Below are 15397 nucleotides of genomic sequence, written 5' to 3'. Positions count from 1 at the left end.
GCGAAAAACCTTCCAATCCAATGCTCAAAGACATCTGAGGACTATTTAGGTAGCTAAAGATATCCAATTCAGTTACCCTGCTCATAGAGAATAACTGAGCAGACCACCATCGCCACCATCTGCGAAGGATTACAAGGGTAGAGAAACAATAATTCCTTTCGGAAAAAACACGCTGCTTGGTAGAAAAGAGTACGCGATAAAATGAGTCTTTCTTGTTACTCAAGCCGTCGAGATAGCATTCAATTTTCCTTGCCAAGGAAAGAGGCAGTATTTGTATACAAGTAAAGGATTTGTAACACGTTCCTTTCCGCCGTATTTTCGCCGAATTCACCCACTGGAGCGCCGCTTCAGTCATTATAACCAACGCGGAGGCTGCTTATCTTGAGAGAAGGTTAGATTACAATACTCAGTCTCTCAGTTTGGCAACTTCGTTCCCAGATGGTTGCGCAAGCTAATCGTATTCATAACACTTTATAGTTTATCCTGATCTACGGTATGCTACAAGTGGCAAAAAAAGTTCAATCAAAGCGACCAAAGCTGTGTGAAAAGAATGGGATCGGTAATTATGACCGAAGCAGCAAGGAGCGTTTACTAATAGCAAAGCTTTCAATAAAATACATGCAGGAGAGTGAAAATAATAGATACATTCGCATGAAAATCGGTGAAAATAAAGGTACATATAAAAATACGTCAAGGGGCAATTAGAATGCAACCCGCAATGCAGCGACAGAGCTATGCTACGAGACGCATAAGTACATAAAAAAATGTCTGAAGTATCATATGCCGGGCAGAAAGTGACCTCAATGGAGCCATCTACGAGTTGCAGTAGGTGTGTGATGGAATATCACAGCATATCCATTGTAAATGAACATTAAATCGGCGTGGCGTATATATACGGCATACCCAGATGAGTGGTTAATTGACCAACTCTCAAGAAAACATGAAAAATATATAATTCTAAGTAATAGAGAGTTAAAAATATTAAGTTTTAAGTCCTAATTTGGATTTAATTTAAATTAAAAGTTCCTTTTTAAGCATAAAGTATTGCTTTGATATGAACATTTACTTTTTCCCACTCGAAAGAACGCGCTCTAAGACTATGATATTACAATTCTCAGTCGCACAATATTGCGTATCAGTGATTACAAAATGAGTCGACTTCGATCGAAACGGAAAAAGAAAAATTTTAGCGTAATTTAGGAAAATTATTCTCCTTTATTCTCGTAAGGCAAGCAATGAATCATATGGATAATTTAAATACAACAAATTTCCTTAAGAGGTCACAAAAATGTATTTATCTCGTGGAGATAAATTCAAATCGATGGAAATACAAAAAATTATCAAGTATCTATTTAAAATTAAATTCTCACAGCTGCGGGAAAATAGTTAAAAATTATGCAAAATGTGTAGTTTAATCTACACATCGCGAGTATAGTGTATTTAACTAAATACATGGCGTACATTCATGTTTATAGCTGACAATATTCATGCTTCGGAAGATATTGTGGGGTAGTTATTCAGCCTTTTAATGTATTCAAAGTTCTAATAAAGTTTTTAAAAAGTAAAATCGGAAATTATTTCAAAATAATTCCATCACAATTCAAAATTACACAATTAAATCCAATTACACGAAAAGGATGTTGATTAAGTTTGTTACAAGTTTAACTTAAACGCTCCTTGCACATGATACCTTTTCGCCCGTGCGGGAAAAAACCGCACGGGACTTTTTCTAATAGTCCACTGAAGAAGCGTACGAGACCTTTCACATTGCACGGTTAAGACACGGGCACGATTTTTGGCCTCATTGTAGCCGTCCAATGCCAATGGGGCCACACGGCTACCGTATCGTCTTTATGCTTAGTGATCCACGTAAACCATTGCACACTTACACACTAGACGGTTTTAGTCGTGCGGGAGCTGTCTGCAGTACTGTTGAAAATTATCTTGTTGTACGGTTAATTTTTAAACTTTTTTTCCCGCACTTTTTACTGTTGAAAATAATCTTGTTGTACGGTTAATTTTTAAACTTTTTTTCGCGTGGAAGCGTGCAAGGAGCGAAAGAGTCTACTCAGGTCAATTGTTGAGGATTACCTATAAAGACTAAGCACTGCAGGAACAAGTGACTTAGTACGCAATCACGCGCACTGGTGCAAAGTTAAATACACCAACGGATGAAGTTCGCCATGAAAAAATATTTGACTCATCCGGGATTCGAACCCTTATCTCCCGATCGCTGGTCAGGCGTGTTAACCAGTTCCACCACCAAGCCATTTTCCCGACGTTCGCTCTGAGAAAATGGCTTGGTGGTGGAACTGGTTGACACGCCTGACCGGAAATCGGGAGATCCGGGTTCGAATCCCGGCTAAGTCAAATATTTTTTCATGGCGAACTTCATCCGTTGGTGTATTTATCTATGAAGACTAGCTGACCCGGCAAACGTTGTTTTGGCACATAAACTATTTCTAGTGAATATTTTGGTAGTGGGATAAAAAAAATAACTAACTTATTGTGTGTGGGGACGTGGTATAGGTACGACTGAAAGAGGAATGGCGCGGTTTGAACGAAGACGACCTGTATTAATAATAAAACACCAAGCATTTGTTAATTTCATTTTAATTTCATTATCTTTATCAATGAATTTCAAACTGCATGTATCACAAATTATGAAAATTAAAAAAATAAACATTGCCATTCTCCTAGTGCAATGGGATGTGCGATATTTTTTGCGAGTCCATCTTCAGCCGACAAAAACAAACTGGATGGCTTGCCCACGCGAGAACATGCCACATATAATTGTCCGTGTGAAAAACACGGTGTGCCCAAATCTATGCCACTAACAGACATCGTTTGGCCTCGTGACTTGTTGATTGTCATTGCGAATGCCAATCTAATAGGAAATTGAAGCCGTTGGAATGAAACTGGTACATTTGTTGGAATAATGGGGATTCGCGGTATTAATACATCTTCTCCTTGGAACTTTCCATTCAAAATGCTGGCTTCGACCACGTTTTTCATCAAGTTTTTAATTACTAACAGCCGTGGTGGGTTCAAATTGCGAAGCAAAAGGACTGGAGATCTAACCTTTAGTTGTGAATGGTGCGTTGGCGCATGCCCGGCAAATCTAATGAGTTCAAAAACTCTGCTGGATAATTTACAGCTTCGTTGGTATCGCAAACTGTATCGATAGATTTGTATGACACCGAGTCCCCTGGCAAAAACTGTTGTATTTTGAAATTCAAGTCGTCGACGGTCTTATTTTTTGCTGCCTAAATTGCTCTTTCCGCCAGCCACTGATGATTCAAGTGATGCACATGTATGTTGGCATGTATCTGGCCAATGAGAGCATTTTGCGAATTAACGATGGTACAGAAATCGGTCGGCAATTTTATGTATCCAGTATTTTCATGTAATTCTAATTTTCCTAACTTTTAATGTAGCTAATTTTCCATCGCCGATATCTAACAGTTGTTTTGAGAATGTTTCAGCGGATTGATCTTGATCAAGGCATTTGAACGCGCAATGCCTCGAGGCATTTGAACGCGCATATTAACTTTTAGCTGTACTATTTCAACATTGCACCAGAGTGGCGATAATTTCAAGCAAGCGTTGATCTCATCAGCGTACGTTGAACGTGGAATGACGGAAGTGTTTGTCTGAAATCACCTGAAAGTAATAACAGAGTGCCGCCAAGTAGTTTGCCGTTGTTTTTTATGTCTTTAAAGGTCCCGTTCATTGCCTCAAGCGAATGTTTGTGTGCCATAGTGAATTCATCCCAGACGATAATTTTACGCTGTTTCAGCACTGAGGCCATGGACGATTGTTTTTTTTTATTGCACGCTGCGTCTGGATTATTCAGAATTTTTAGAGGCAGCTTAAATGTTGAATGAGCTGTTTTGCCTCCATCCAATAAAGTTGCTGCAATACCAGATGATGCAATGGCCAATGCGATGCCATTATTTGATAGTATTTCGGCGAGAATGAGCGAAATGAGGTATGTTTTGCCAGTTCCACCTGGAGCATCAAAAAAAAAAAAAAAAAGAATCCACACTGTCCTGCCGAAACTGCGAGCATTACGCGGTCGTGAATGATTCTTTGTTCCTCAGTCAGTAGCGGGACATTGCGAGTAACAATCGCTGCCATTTCTGAAGTATTGAAATGCAGTTCACGATTCATTTCAGTATTCACTAAATCAGATGCACTTCCATTTGGTAAATTGGCAATGGCAATGGAAAGATCCTCGATTGCAATCAATGCCTCATTGTACATAGCGTCTCTGAATATTATAGTTAGATCGTTACACCGTGTACGATGTCTATGCAATATATATCATCAGTCATTGAATCTTTCTGATTATGCCACAACGTCTCTGCTCGGATTGGGAAACATGTAGTGAACACTAGCGAATAGTAGACGAAGTTGTATTACTTCATAGTTCTATGCTGCTTCAGTAAACATACAGTCCCACTGTTTGTCGTCTTCCAGCAAGCCTAGTGCAAGACATGCATCTTTATACGTTGGATACTGTTTTCCATTCACTTGACGTATATTTTGAAATGATAATGGGCCGGTGACATAACCAACAACAGTCGCAAATAAAAACATTCAGTCTGTCTTGGATTGACTGTAAATGCTCTCCCCAAGGTGTTTGATTTGAATAAACATGCATCAATCGGCAAGCCTTGCTTGCGGGGCATCCACTTTTTTCTTTGAGCCCATGTGAAATAGCGTGGTACTCATAGGCGGATCCAGGGGGGGGGGCACGGGGGCACGTGCCCCTCCCCAGACCCTTAAAAATATGCTAGATTTTTAATACGGTCCCATTATCAATTCGTTCGTTTTGTAAAACGAGGTATCCTTATGCCCCCCCCCCTGAACAAAATCATGGATACAGCCTTGCTTGTGCCCCTCCCAGAAAGAAATCCTAGATCCGCCCCTGGTGGTACTTCTGAATAGAGTAGTGTTCATGCAAAGACACCAAAAGCATCCGCACGATTACACAATTCAAAAAATTCGGTGAGTGTAGTTTTTGGTGGATTTATAGCACGATCAATCGCTGTCTCGTTCGTAACGCTGGCCGTTTTCAAGGTGGACGGCTAAATGAATAACTGCTGGATCCCGGTCATGAATTTGGATACCAAATAGATACGCCAAACAGCTTCATTTGAGCTGATGTACCGGCCAATTTGGTTGAGCGTATTTTCATCGTTGTTATTGACTTGAGGAGCATTAACATTCGTATTTTCAATACGAAATATAGCCATATCACTTCCTTTATTCGCATACTTGCAAATGTATTTTGATGCTCTTCACCGAACTGCAGAACTCAACATTAATATGAGCATTGAATGGTATACTCATTAGAGGCGAATATGGCACCACCCAACGATTGTCAATGTCAATTTCAATGTCAATTTCTGTGTTGCTGACATTTTTTGAAAATGATTGCCCACCAATGGCGACAATGTATTTCTTCGGCGACATATTGGTCATCCGTCGACATTTGTGATCGTATCGTTAGTGAAATTTTTAGGAAAACTCTTTGTACATTTTCCATCTGCCATGCAAGGCAATGAACCATTCAGGTTACCGCATTGGTCATGAATCATGTTTTTTGTATCAATATCAAACAGTAATTGATCAGCAGACGTATCTGAATTTCCGCGGAAAATATACTATCGATTTCTTCAGGTCGTATTTTGTCAATTAACCAAACCAAAATGTGGGCATGAGGTAATCCTCGTTTTTTCCATTCAACCGGATACATCCAGCAACGTGTGCGACCGAATATTTGTAATGAAGCTCATTAAAGACTTCAATTTTTGTTTGAACACACGTGCTGTAATATCATGACGATGTATTGTATTTTGTCCTGGAAATAGCAAAGATGTTATATCGGGCCATTTTGGATTACTAGTAAACGTAATAAATAAACACGGCCGTCCGGTGGGGGGGATCCAGGATTTCTTTCTGGGGGGCACAAGGATACCTCGTAATACAAAACAAACGCAATCATAATGGGACCGTGTTAAATATCTTGCATATTTTTAAGGATCTGGGGGGGGGGGGGGCACGGGGGCACGTCCGCCTATGGCCGCCCGTATTCGCGAACGAAAGTCATAGCATCCTGGATGTATTCTTGCATTTGATGAGGACTGCCTATGTACGATGATGGTAGAATTATAGAGTTACCAATTTCGGCGGTATTAGCGTTGCTCACAATGGCGTCTCGCAAGTGAATGTATTCTTCAGCACGCAGCTTTTGTTGATTATATCGTAAGCATCGTAGTCGTTCGCTCTCTATCTTCACGTACATGTCGACCATGAATTGTTGGCAAAGCTCACGGCACCGTTGCATGACGTTGTCCTGACCGCGTCTAATCATCAGACGATACGCATAATAATCCTTCGAGCTAACCTTCTTGTTTGTTTCGGCTCCTGTTTCGGGATCCCGTTATATAATATTTATGCAATATCCGTCTTGACCCTTTCAGAACATGAGGGGACATTGGAGAGCGTCGTACGAACGGTGTGTATCAGCAATGAACTCAAGATTATTATTCCTTCTTCGAATCACGATTTCTCGCGTAGCTGTACGGTCGCCAACCATGACTACAGCAACGTCATCAACAACAGGTGCATTGAATCTACGAATGCGCTCTCCAGCTGGTATTCCAGCAGGATTGATGACAATAGCGTGATTGTCACTTTGTAATTTTTTCACGTGTGGTTTAAATAATTTTAACAGTTCGTTAGGCTCAATCAACAAAGCGTCCAGCTTGGCTACTATGCGTCTGGCGGAAGGTGAGTTCAGGTTATTGTAGCTACAACGTGCATCCACGCGATTGGCGAGTGCGCTTTCGGAGTCCTCACCGCCCATAAAGTAAATTTGTAAAAAATTATGTGGTTCATTTGGCATTGGCAGCAATGAGCCCACTTTGTGATAAACTTGGCCTTTAATTTTGAATGTTGAATTCAATTGTTGACCATTTGCAGATTCATTTTTTTCTATTCCTGTTGCTCCGAACGATGTCATTTGGAAACATGAATTGAATGTTCGAATTGACTTCAGGAACAGGTTAGAATCGGGATCCGTACCGATAAGTAAACCGTTAAATGGTTCTAGTGGTGTTTCAGTTTCCGGTAGTTGCACTTTTTCTGATGCGCAGCACATCCTGGCTGGCTCATTTTTGAATTTCAGCGCATTACAATGCGGACAATCCTTGTCTATAGCACCAATCTCCACTTTCGAATGAGCGCAATATTTAATATCGGGCTCGTACTCGAATGCTAGACGACAGAATGAATCGTATGTAAATTCACGATGTAGTTGTTGGCGTTGTTGGATAATTATTCTACGTGTGTCAACTGCCAATTGACGCGCTTGACTTCGTTCTAATCGTCTTTGGTGATTTCGCGCAGCTCGTACCTATTGAGATTGTGATTCACCCTATTTCGCCAAGTTCACACGCGCATCTTACTTTTCCTGTTGGATTTGTTCGTCTGTTATTTGGACTCTTATATTTCGTATCCGAGTAGATTTAGTCGTTTGACAGCCCAAACCAGATCCTTTGCGTCTTATTGGCATTGTTCTCTGTAAAAAGCTCACAACCTAATTGAAGTACATATGCATTATTATACTGTTTTCTAGCATTATAATGCTAAAAAACAGTATGCTGATAATGCATTTGTTATTTTATTATTTTACCTACCTTCATATATTTATATTTTAATTGAAAATGATTCCCAAAACTTTTGCACGCACTATTAGAGTATTAATAATGGCCGAAAACGAATTAGGCCATTACTTTTAGCTGAAAGCGCTTGAACCTTTTAAAGACTACATCAAGGATTTATTTCGGGACTTAACTTTGTTATAAAGAGACTATCTGACCCGGAAAACGTTGTTCTGCCATATAGGTCATTTCTAGCGAATATTTTGGTAGTGAAATAAAAAATAACTGAGTTATTGTGTGTGGGCCTGTGGTATATGACCTAAAGAGGAATAGAGCGCTGTGAACAATGACGACCTATAAAAATAACAAAACACTAAACATTCATTTTTTGAATGCATTGCACTTTTATTATCTCAATCAATGAATTTCAAATCCTACTCTTCAACAAATGATGAAGCATATTCAACTGGAGATCCAACCTTGTTGTAAACGGTGCGATGGCAATCCTGGCAAATCCAAGAAATTCAAAAACTCAAGTGGATAACGTAAAGCTTCGGTGGTATCGCAAACTGCATCGATAAAAAAGGTGTCAAACTTCATAAACAATACTGACGGTCGTCAAGGGGACAGTAAGCCGAAAACGCTGAAATTTCAGCTTTTTTTGAATGTGTTTTTCTAAAGTCACCGTAAATCACGTGGAAAACTAAATTCGATTGCAAGAATAAGAATTTGCATAAATTTTTATTTCCAATGGTATATGTCTCAACTTAATGTGACCATTATCATTAATTTAAATATACTTACTCTTACTACTGTGGCCATTGTAAACCTAAGTGGTCTTTGGCCTCACCAACCATGCGCCTCCATGCACTTCTGTCTTCTGCCATCTCTATGTCTGCTCCCATTCTTCTCAAGTCCTTCGTCACCTCGTCAATCCATCGCATCCTTGGTCTTCCTAGCGGTCTCCCACCCTCTGGCTTGCCTCTACACTTGTCTTATCATTTCTCTCTCATTTCTGCGTTGAATGTGGCCCAGCCACCTCAACCTCCTACTTTTTACTACGCCCACAATATCTGGCTCCCTATACAATTCTTTCAATTCTCTATTCTTCCTTATCCTCCATGTATCTCCTTCCTTTATCGGTCCAAAAATCCTTCTCAATATCTTATTTTCGAAAGTACTGAGGCTCTTCTGAGATTTTTTGGTGAATGCCCACGTTTCTGATCCATATATAACTACAGGTTGTACTATGGTTTTATACATTCTTATTTTTGTGGTTTTTGATAGAATTTTACTTTTAAATAATTTGATTAGGCTCCAGTATGATCTTTCAGCAGCTGCGAGCCTGTTACGAATTTCAATGTCTTCTCTATTATTGTTAGCTATTGTTACTCCCAGATATTTAAAGGTATCAGTTCTCTGGAACCTGTAGTTTAAGACTTCTAAGTAGTCTTCTTCATCATCTTGTCTACTAATTTTCATGTAGTTGGTTTTACTTTCATTTATTTGTAAGCCTACTTTTGTTGCTTCCCTTATTAGTATTTCTGTCAGAGCTTGAAGATTATTTTTGTTTTCAGCTACAACGGCTACGTCATCTGCAAACGCTAGAAGGTTTATTTTATCAGGAATTCTTGCCCCTCCTTGACTATTTCTTGTTTTCTTAAGTGCTTCTTCTAGTGCTATATTGAATAGTAGTGGCGATAGACCATCGCCTTGTCTCACTCCAGTGTTTATATTGAATGTATCTGTATATTCCTTTCCTATTTTTACTTTACCTTTAGATTCATTCAGACACATTTTTGACAACTGAATTATTTTGTCAGGTACACCGTATCTTTTCATTATCTTCCAAAGTCTATGTCTGTCTATTGAGCCGTAAGCTTTACTAAAGTCAATGAACATTAAGAATATATCTTTGTCATATTCCCAGTATTTTGAGGTCAGTTGTTTTAGAATAAATATTTGGTCTGTTGTTGATCGCCCTTTCATAAAGCCTGCTTGATGGTCTCCTACTATTTCTTGTGCATGACCTTTGAGTCTATTTAAAACAATTTTAGATAGTATTTGTTTAATTAATTTAAATTAATTTTAATTATTAATTTAAATATGCAAAAGGAAAAAGGTCTGCAGTCACTAAAAACGAACTTTATGACAAGATCTGAAGTGTAATTTAAGAGATATCATGTTTTTCTATACAATTATTTATGCTGGTGATTTGGCAGAACTTTCAGATTTTTTTATTAGATGGAAATGTCTACTGGAGTGATATTAAGACTTTTGCTCATCCCAAATAATATTTCAAATACTTAAGCGCCAGGTACGGGTACGTTTTAGTAAGTAAGACTGGTCTATACGTAATTTTTCCTTGCATTTTGATTAGTTCAAGCGTAATAATAGCAGTTGTGTCAACGGCCTTATGTTTCACGGGCAATTATCATTAAAAAATCTTATTTAGTTAGGCTCTAGGGCAGGATTTTAAGCGTTTAAGCAAAAACTTAACGACATATATTTTATTTTCGGCGTAAATACTTCTTGCTTAACTTCCATAACAGAAGATACCGTGACAGGTCAATGAATCAGTTATAAAATATTTTCTGTTTTCTGGAGAACGGTGAGGTTATATAAAAAGTGGATTAGACGCAATATTAAGAATCATTTCAGTTTGAAAATATTTCTATTTATGCGTGTATTTCTTCGGAACCCGCAGACTATTTTCTTATTGACTGAGTTTAATAGGCATACATTATCTTTTCATTACGGTGACTGAACCAGCGTCGCAGACAGCACCACGGCCACTTGCTCTGGCGGTAGCACTACAATCAGTGACGTCACATGCCACCGATCGGGCCTTCTCTCTAGGTGGCTATGCTCAGGGCCTATTTCAGGGCGTCTTGGGCGCTGGAATAGAATGAAAAATAGTTTACAACATATTCTCAGTCCCACTGAACACACACACCAAATTTCATAGGAATTGGTCCAGCCGTTACGGAGGAGTTGGAAACAAAAAAGCGTGACACGAGAATTTTATTATTTTATTATTCATAAGAAGAAGTAAAAACAGTCGATATTCTTCACATGGCCTGCAGTTAATATCCTCGGTCAGCGAGAATATTGTGGCTAAATTATTGGAAGTTTTTTTGTTGCCCACATCCAAATATTGGAGTGAATTTTGTTGAGCCATAAGCTTACCGATCAGGTGTGGATTAAAACACCCTGCTTATCTTATCAGTGGTTGGAGAGTAACTTAGGTTATTACATGAACATTTAGTCTTATTTCTCATTCGAGGGCCTACTGCGTCTGGATTAGAGTTTTCGGTACTGGGGATTATGGGTAATGGAGAGGAATTGAAGTTCGCCCTATCAAGTTAAAACGCTCGTAAATCGTGAGCTGAATTGCATCAGCCACTCTAGAAGCGAAATTCCCCGTTGACGCAAATCCGGTATATTTTTACTCCTTTCGGAACTCACTAAAAGTCTTATGGCCTCCTAAACGTCACCCTTTAACGGACTTAGCGTTCCATATAACGAAGACTCGGGATTACGCATTTTGGAAACAGCGAAAAGCATCGGTTCAATCCTCACTTAGAGCTGACCATACTTTTCACAAGTTAAAGTCCTTTAACAAGTTACAAGTCTTTAATCTAGTTTAATTCGAGTAGAATGCTTGAATATAGAAGTCTCTCATATCATAATTAACTTTTTTAATGTCCTTGCTCTAGTTTAACCCATCATAACTCAATGTTGCTTCTAAGTAGCATCAAAAATGTACGTATTTTCAGTTCTATTCAGGAGAGATTTAAGTTACGTGTTATTTTGTGCTGTAAAGTTTAGTGAAATATGTAGCTGCCACAATAATTTTGATTGAGTAGATTATTTTCACTTAAAAAAATGAGAATTCTTCAAATTTGTGTTCTCCCAGAAGCAGCTCTGAGTCAGAAAGCGTTAATACGAGTTGAATATAGAAACGATTGATATCATGATTTTCATTTATACAATTACATGATTATTATTTCTTCAATTTATCTACTTGCACTGCATTTCTTCTTAGCTCAATGAATTACGGAATGAGAGTTTACCCATTTCCTTCACCCTTCACGTTAATATTTTAATGGTAGTATATCACTTTAATAGCCTTTAATTAAAATTTCCAAGTATTTTTTAATGTGATATTGATATGTATTTACTTGAACCGATCACTAAATTAAAGTTTCTTATCTACCCGTATCTTCATTATTGAATGCTATTTGGACGATTGTTGCTAAATGGGTGTGTAATCTCCGGAAAAGTAATTTTCATTTTTGGAATACTTATTAATGCCTAAAAAATTAGATTCATGACTGAAAATACGGAAATTGTTTCTCGAGTACCATATGGAGGCCGTCAAAATCGTTGTATCTCCGTTGGTTATGACCTTCGAGTCTTATTTACATTTTAAAATAATTACGGGTGTACTTTAAAATGTTTGATAGTAATATGACTATTTGAATGAACTCCAATGCGATGACTTCTAACTCTTTATGTTAGATAACGTTAAATAAGTTATTAAAAGGTATTCTACTTTTTTAATAAAATAGTACACCAGAATGTGTTTCCTCGACTAAGATAAAAGAATCACTACAATCGATCACCGAAAATTCGGTGTTAAGCACCATTCAAAAATATTTTTTAAAACAAGTATACTAAACTATTGGTTATATAATAAGTTTCATATTATTGTGGGTTGAAGTGAGTTTGAGGCCCGAGAGTCAAGCTTCCACCACCCAGTATCTAAGGTACATAACAAAATAATTACCTATTTGGAAGAATGCAAAGGACGACCTATGATTAGATGCATTTGCAGACGTGATCATGAGAGGAAAATAAAGGATAAACAGGTAGACCGCAAAACATAGAAATTTTAAACGCCATTCTTACTTCATATTATCAGGGATAGCAAAGGTGTCTCTCTAGATATAATTGATGGCGGCATTCGCTAGGACAGCTCATTTCATAGTTTTATTTTTCTATTGTTTTAACCTTACATTTATATTCATAGATTCAATATAGGAATAACTAACCGTTGGCAAGTTGTGTCTTTGCAAGAATATGCACCTGCTTGTTTACATCAGTGACATTTTTATGATCATGAGATGTTCGTGATTAGGGGGGATCGGGTTGGAGTGGAGGCTAGAGTGTTGGCTTCCCACCCGGGGGGCTCGGGTTCAAATCCCGGCAGCGGCAGAGAATTTTCATAGACTGCCCGATCCCTGCTTGAGTGTTGTGTGGAGGACATTTCAAGCGCAGCACTCCGTCCGTCGGATGGGACGTTAACCCTTTGACTACCAACGGGACATATATGTCCCACAAAGGAGTATTGAGATACCAATGGGGCAAAAGCTTTGGAAAAACCCATATGTTTTTGTCCCAATGGTTGTTTTGGTACCAATTGTTATTTAGGTTGAATTTCCGGCAACAGGTAGCAGCATCTACCTTACTTTAGTGAAATACCTTTTGGTCGTCACCCGTTAGCTCTCCAGTGAACTTACGCTCGTACTGAATATTCTTTATTTTGTAAAGTTATACTTCTCATTTTTATAGTATGCACATATCATAATCATTTGACAGCATTCATTTTACGTGAAGAATTATCAATTTCGCATCCACTGAAATTAGAGTGGCATTTATGAATATATTTTACTGTACAACATGTCATTATGGGAACTCTACATGTCAGTGTGCATCTGTATCTTCTAATCGAGTACCAGTGTGCAACTATATCTTCCTTCCCGACTCCTCTATCCATTTGGTAAGTAAGTTTCAGCAAATATATTGCAATAATTTCACAATATCCAATTTTATAATCAACAGAATTTTTTTATTTTTAGACGTGAAAAATGAGCAATAAAAGGAAATATTCTGAAGCAGAGCTTTGCCAAATACTGGATGAATCTGAAGAAGAATATTTTTCGGACGACTCATCAGATGGGGAATATCAGCCCGAACATGAAAGTAGTACAGAGAGTGATAGTGACTGCTCTGGAGTGAGTCAGGATGCTGAGGACAGTTCGTTAGAAGCTCATGGTGTCAATCTCCTGCACGGGGTGAGTGGCGATGAGGTTCCTTATCCGGCTTCATCTAAAAAAAAGGTTTCTAGTGAAATATGCTGGTCTCCACCGAAGGTATTATTTATTCCTAGACACACTGTGACATTACATCGTAGAACAGCCTCATTATGCAACTTGGATATGTCATCTGACGAAATGGCATACTTTCTAAAAGTGTTTCCTCGAAGTTTGATCATTTTTATCAGCCAGTGTACTAACAAACGTTTGGATATATTACGCAAGAAGAAAAATTTGGTCAATCTCTGTGAAACTGATCCAGGGGAGATATTGTTAGTTCTTGGATGCATGCTCGTGATGAGCTACAATAAAGTTCCAAGCATTTCGGACTATTGGTCGCATACTCCTTCCTTGGGAAATGAGGCAATCAAAGGAGCCATTTCACGAAACAGGTTTCAACTGCTTATATCAAAGCTCTACTTCACAGATCCTGAGCAACCTGCCAGCTCCTCAAAGACATACTATATTGATGAGGTAATATCTTGCCTAAAACATACATTTTCCAAGGCTAGAGATGAAAGCCCCTACCAGAGCATTGACGAATCTATGACGAAATTCAAGGGCAGGTCAGCTCTAAAGCAATATCTTCCCCTCAAGCCTATAAAACGAGGAATAAAAATTTGGGAGCGCTGTGATGCAATGACTGGATATGCATATGATTTGAATGTATACTCTGGCAAGGAATTGGGACAAGACCTACCGGAGAGTTCCACTCTGGGGGAAAGAGTTGTCTTATCTCTAACAAAAACAATCAGAAATCCAGATGTTACTCTTGTTTTTGATAGGTTTTTCACGAGCGTGCATCTACTAAATAGTATTCAATATCCAGCAGTAGGTACTGCTATTAGTACAAGAAAAAATATGCCGAAATTTCAAGGGAAATTGAAAAGAGGGGAATTCGAATTTCTTGCAAATCACCAACGAACAATGGCAGCCCGGTGGCAGGATAGCAAAGAAGTAACTGTTCTCAGTAATTGCCATGATGCAACAGTGAATACAGCAAACCGAAAGCAAAAGGATGGAAGAAAAGTAAAGGTAGACTGTCCAGAATTAATTTGCTTCTATAATAAATACATGGGAGGAGTAGATCTTTCAGACCAGAAGGTGGGCGTGTATGACTTCGATAGGCGATCTAATAAGTGGTGGAAAAAAGTATTTTATAAGGTACTTATGTTAGCAGTGGTAAATTCATGGATTTTGTATATGGACACAACCAAAAAGGATGTAAGGCTATTGCAGTTCATCGTGCCTTTGGCAGAAAAAATGATGGCAATGGGTAAGGAACAAAGCAAAGTAAAACGGAAGCGATGCAGAGGCAGACCATCAAAAATAGCAAAGCTTATGCTGAACGTCGGTGACCACCTTCCCGTTGAGGGAAATACAAGGAGACGGTGCATGAGATGTGCACAGAACAAAGTAGAAAAGAGAACAAAAACTCTGTGCACAATGTGTCAAGTGCCACTCTGTAGACAATGTTTCACTTCCTATCACACATAGCAATTGTATTCCCGGTTTACTCTGTCTTTTGAAACTTATAAATGTAATTCCCTTTTCAGTGACTACAATATAATTAGAACTGACATTGTCTGCTGAAACTATTGAGCATTTTTGGATATAATGAAT

At 38.5% G+C, this 15397-nt stretch overlaps 1 non-coding gene across 1 annotated transcript; it reads left to right on the top strand.

The window, feature by feature from the left end:
* Positions 1-2297: 2297 nt before the first annotated feature.
* Positions 2298-2370, top strand: Trnas-gga. Its single transcript has one exon. It is a non-coding gene; the product is annotated as a tRNA-Ser (tRNA).
* The last annotated feature ends 13027 nt before the right edge of the window (positions 2371-15397 follow it).

The sequence above is a fragment of the Ischnura elegans genome, chromosome 8 (assembly GCF_921293095.1).
Source record: "Ischnura elegans chromosome 8, ioIscEleg1.1, whole genome shotgun sequence".
In the NCBI taxonomy this organism is placed as follows: domain Eukaryota; kingdom Metazoa; phylum Arthropoda; class Insecta; order Odonata; family Coenagrionidae; genus Ischnura; species Ischnura elegans.
The sequence above is the reverse complement of the archived record's forward strand: the minus strand, read 5'-3'. Positions and strand labels throughout refer to the sequence as shown.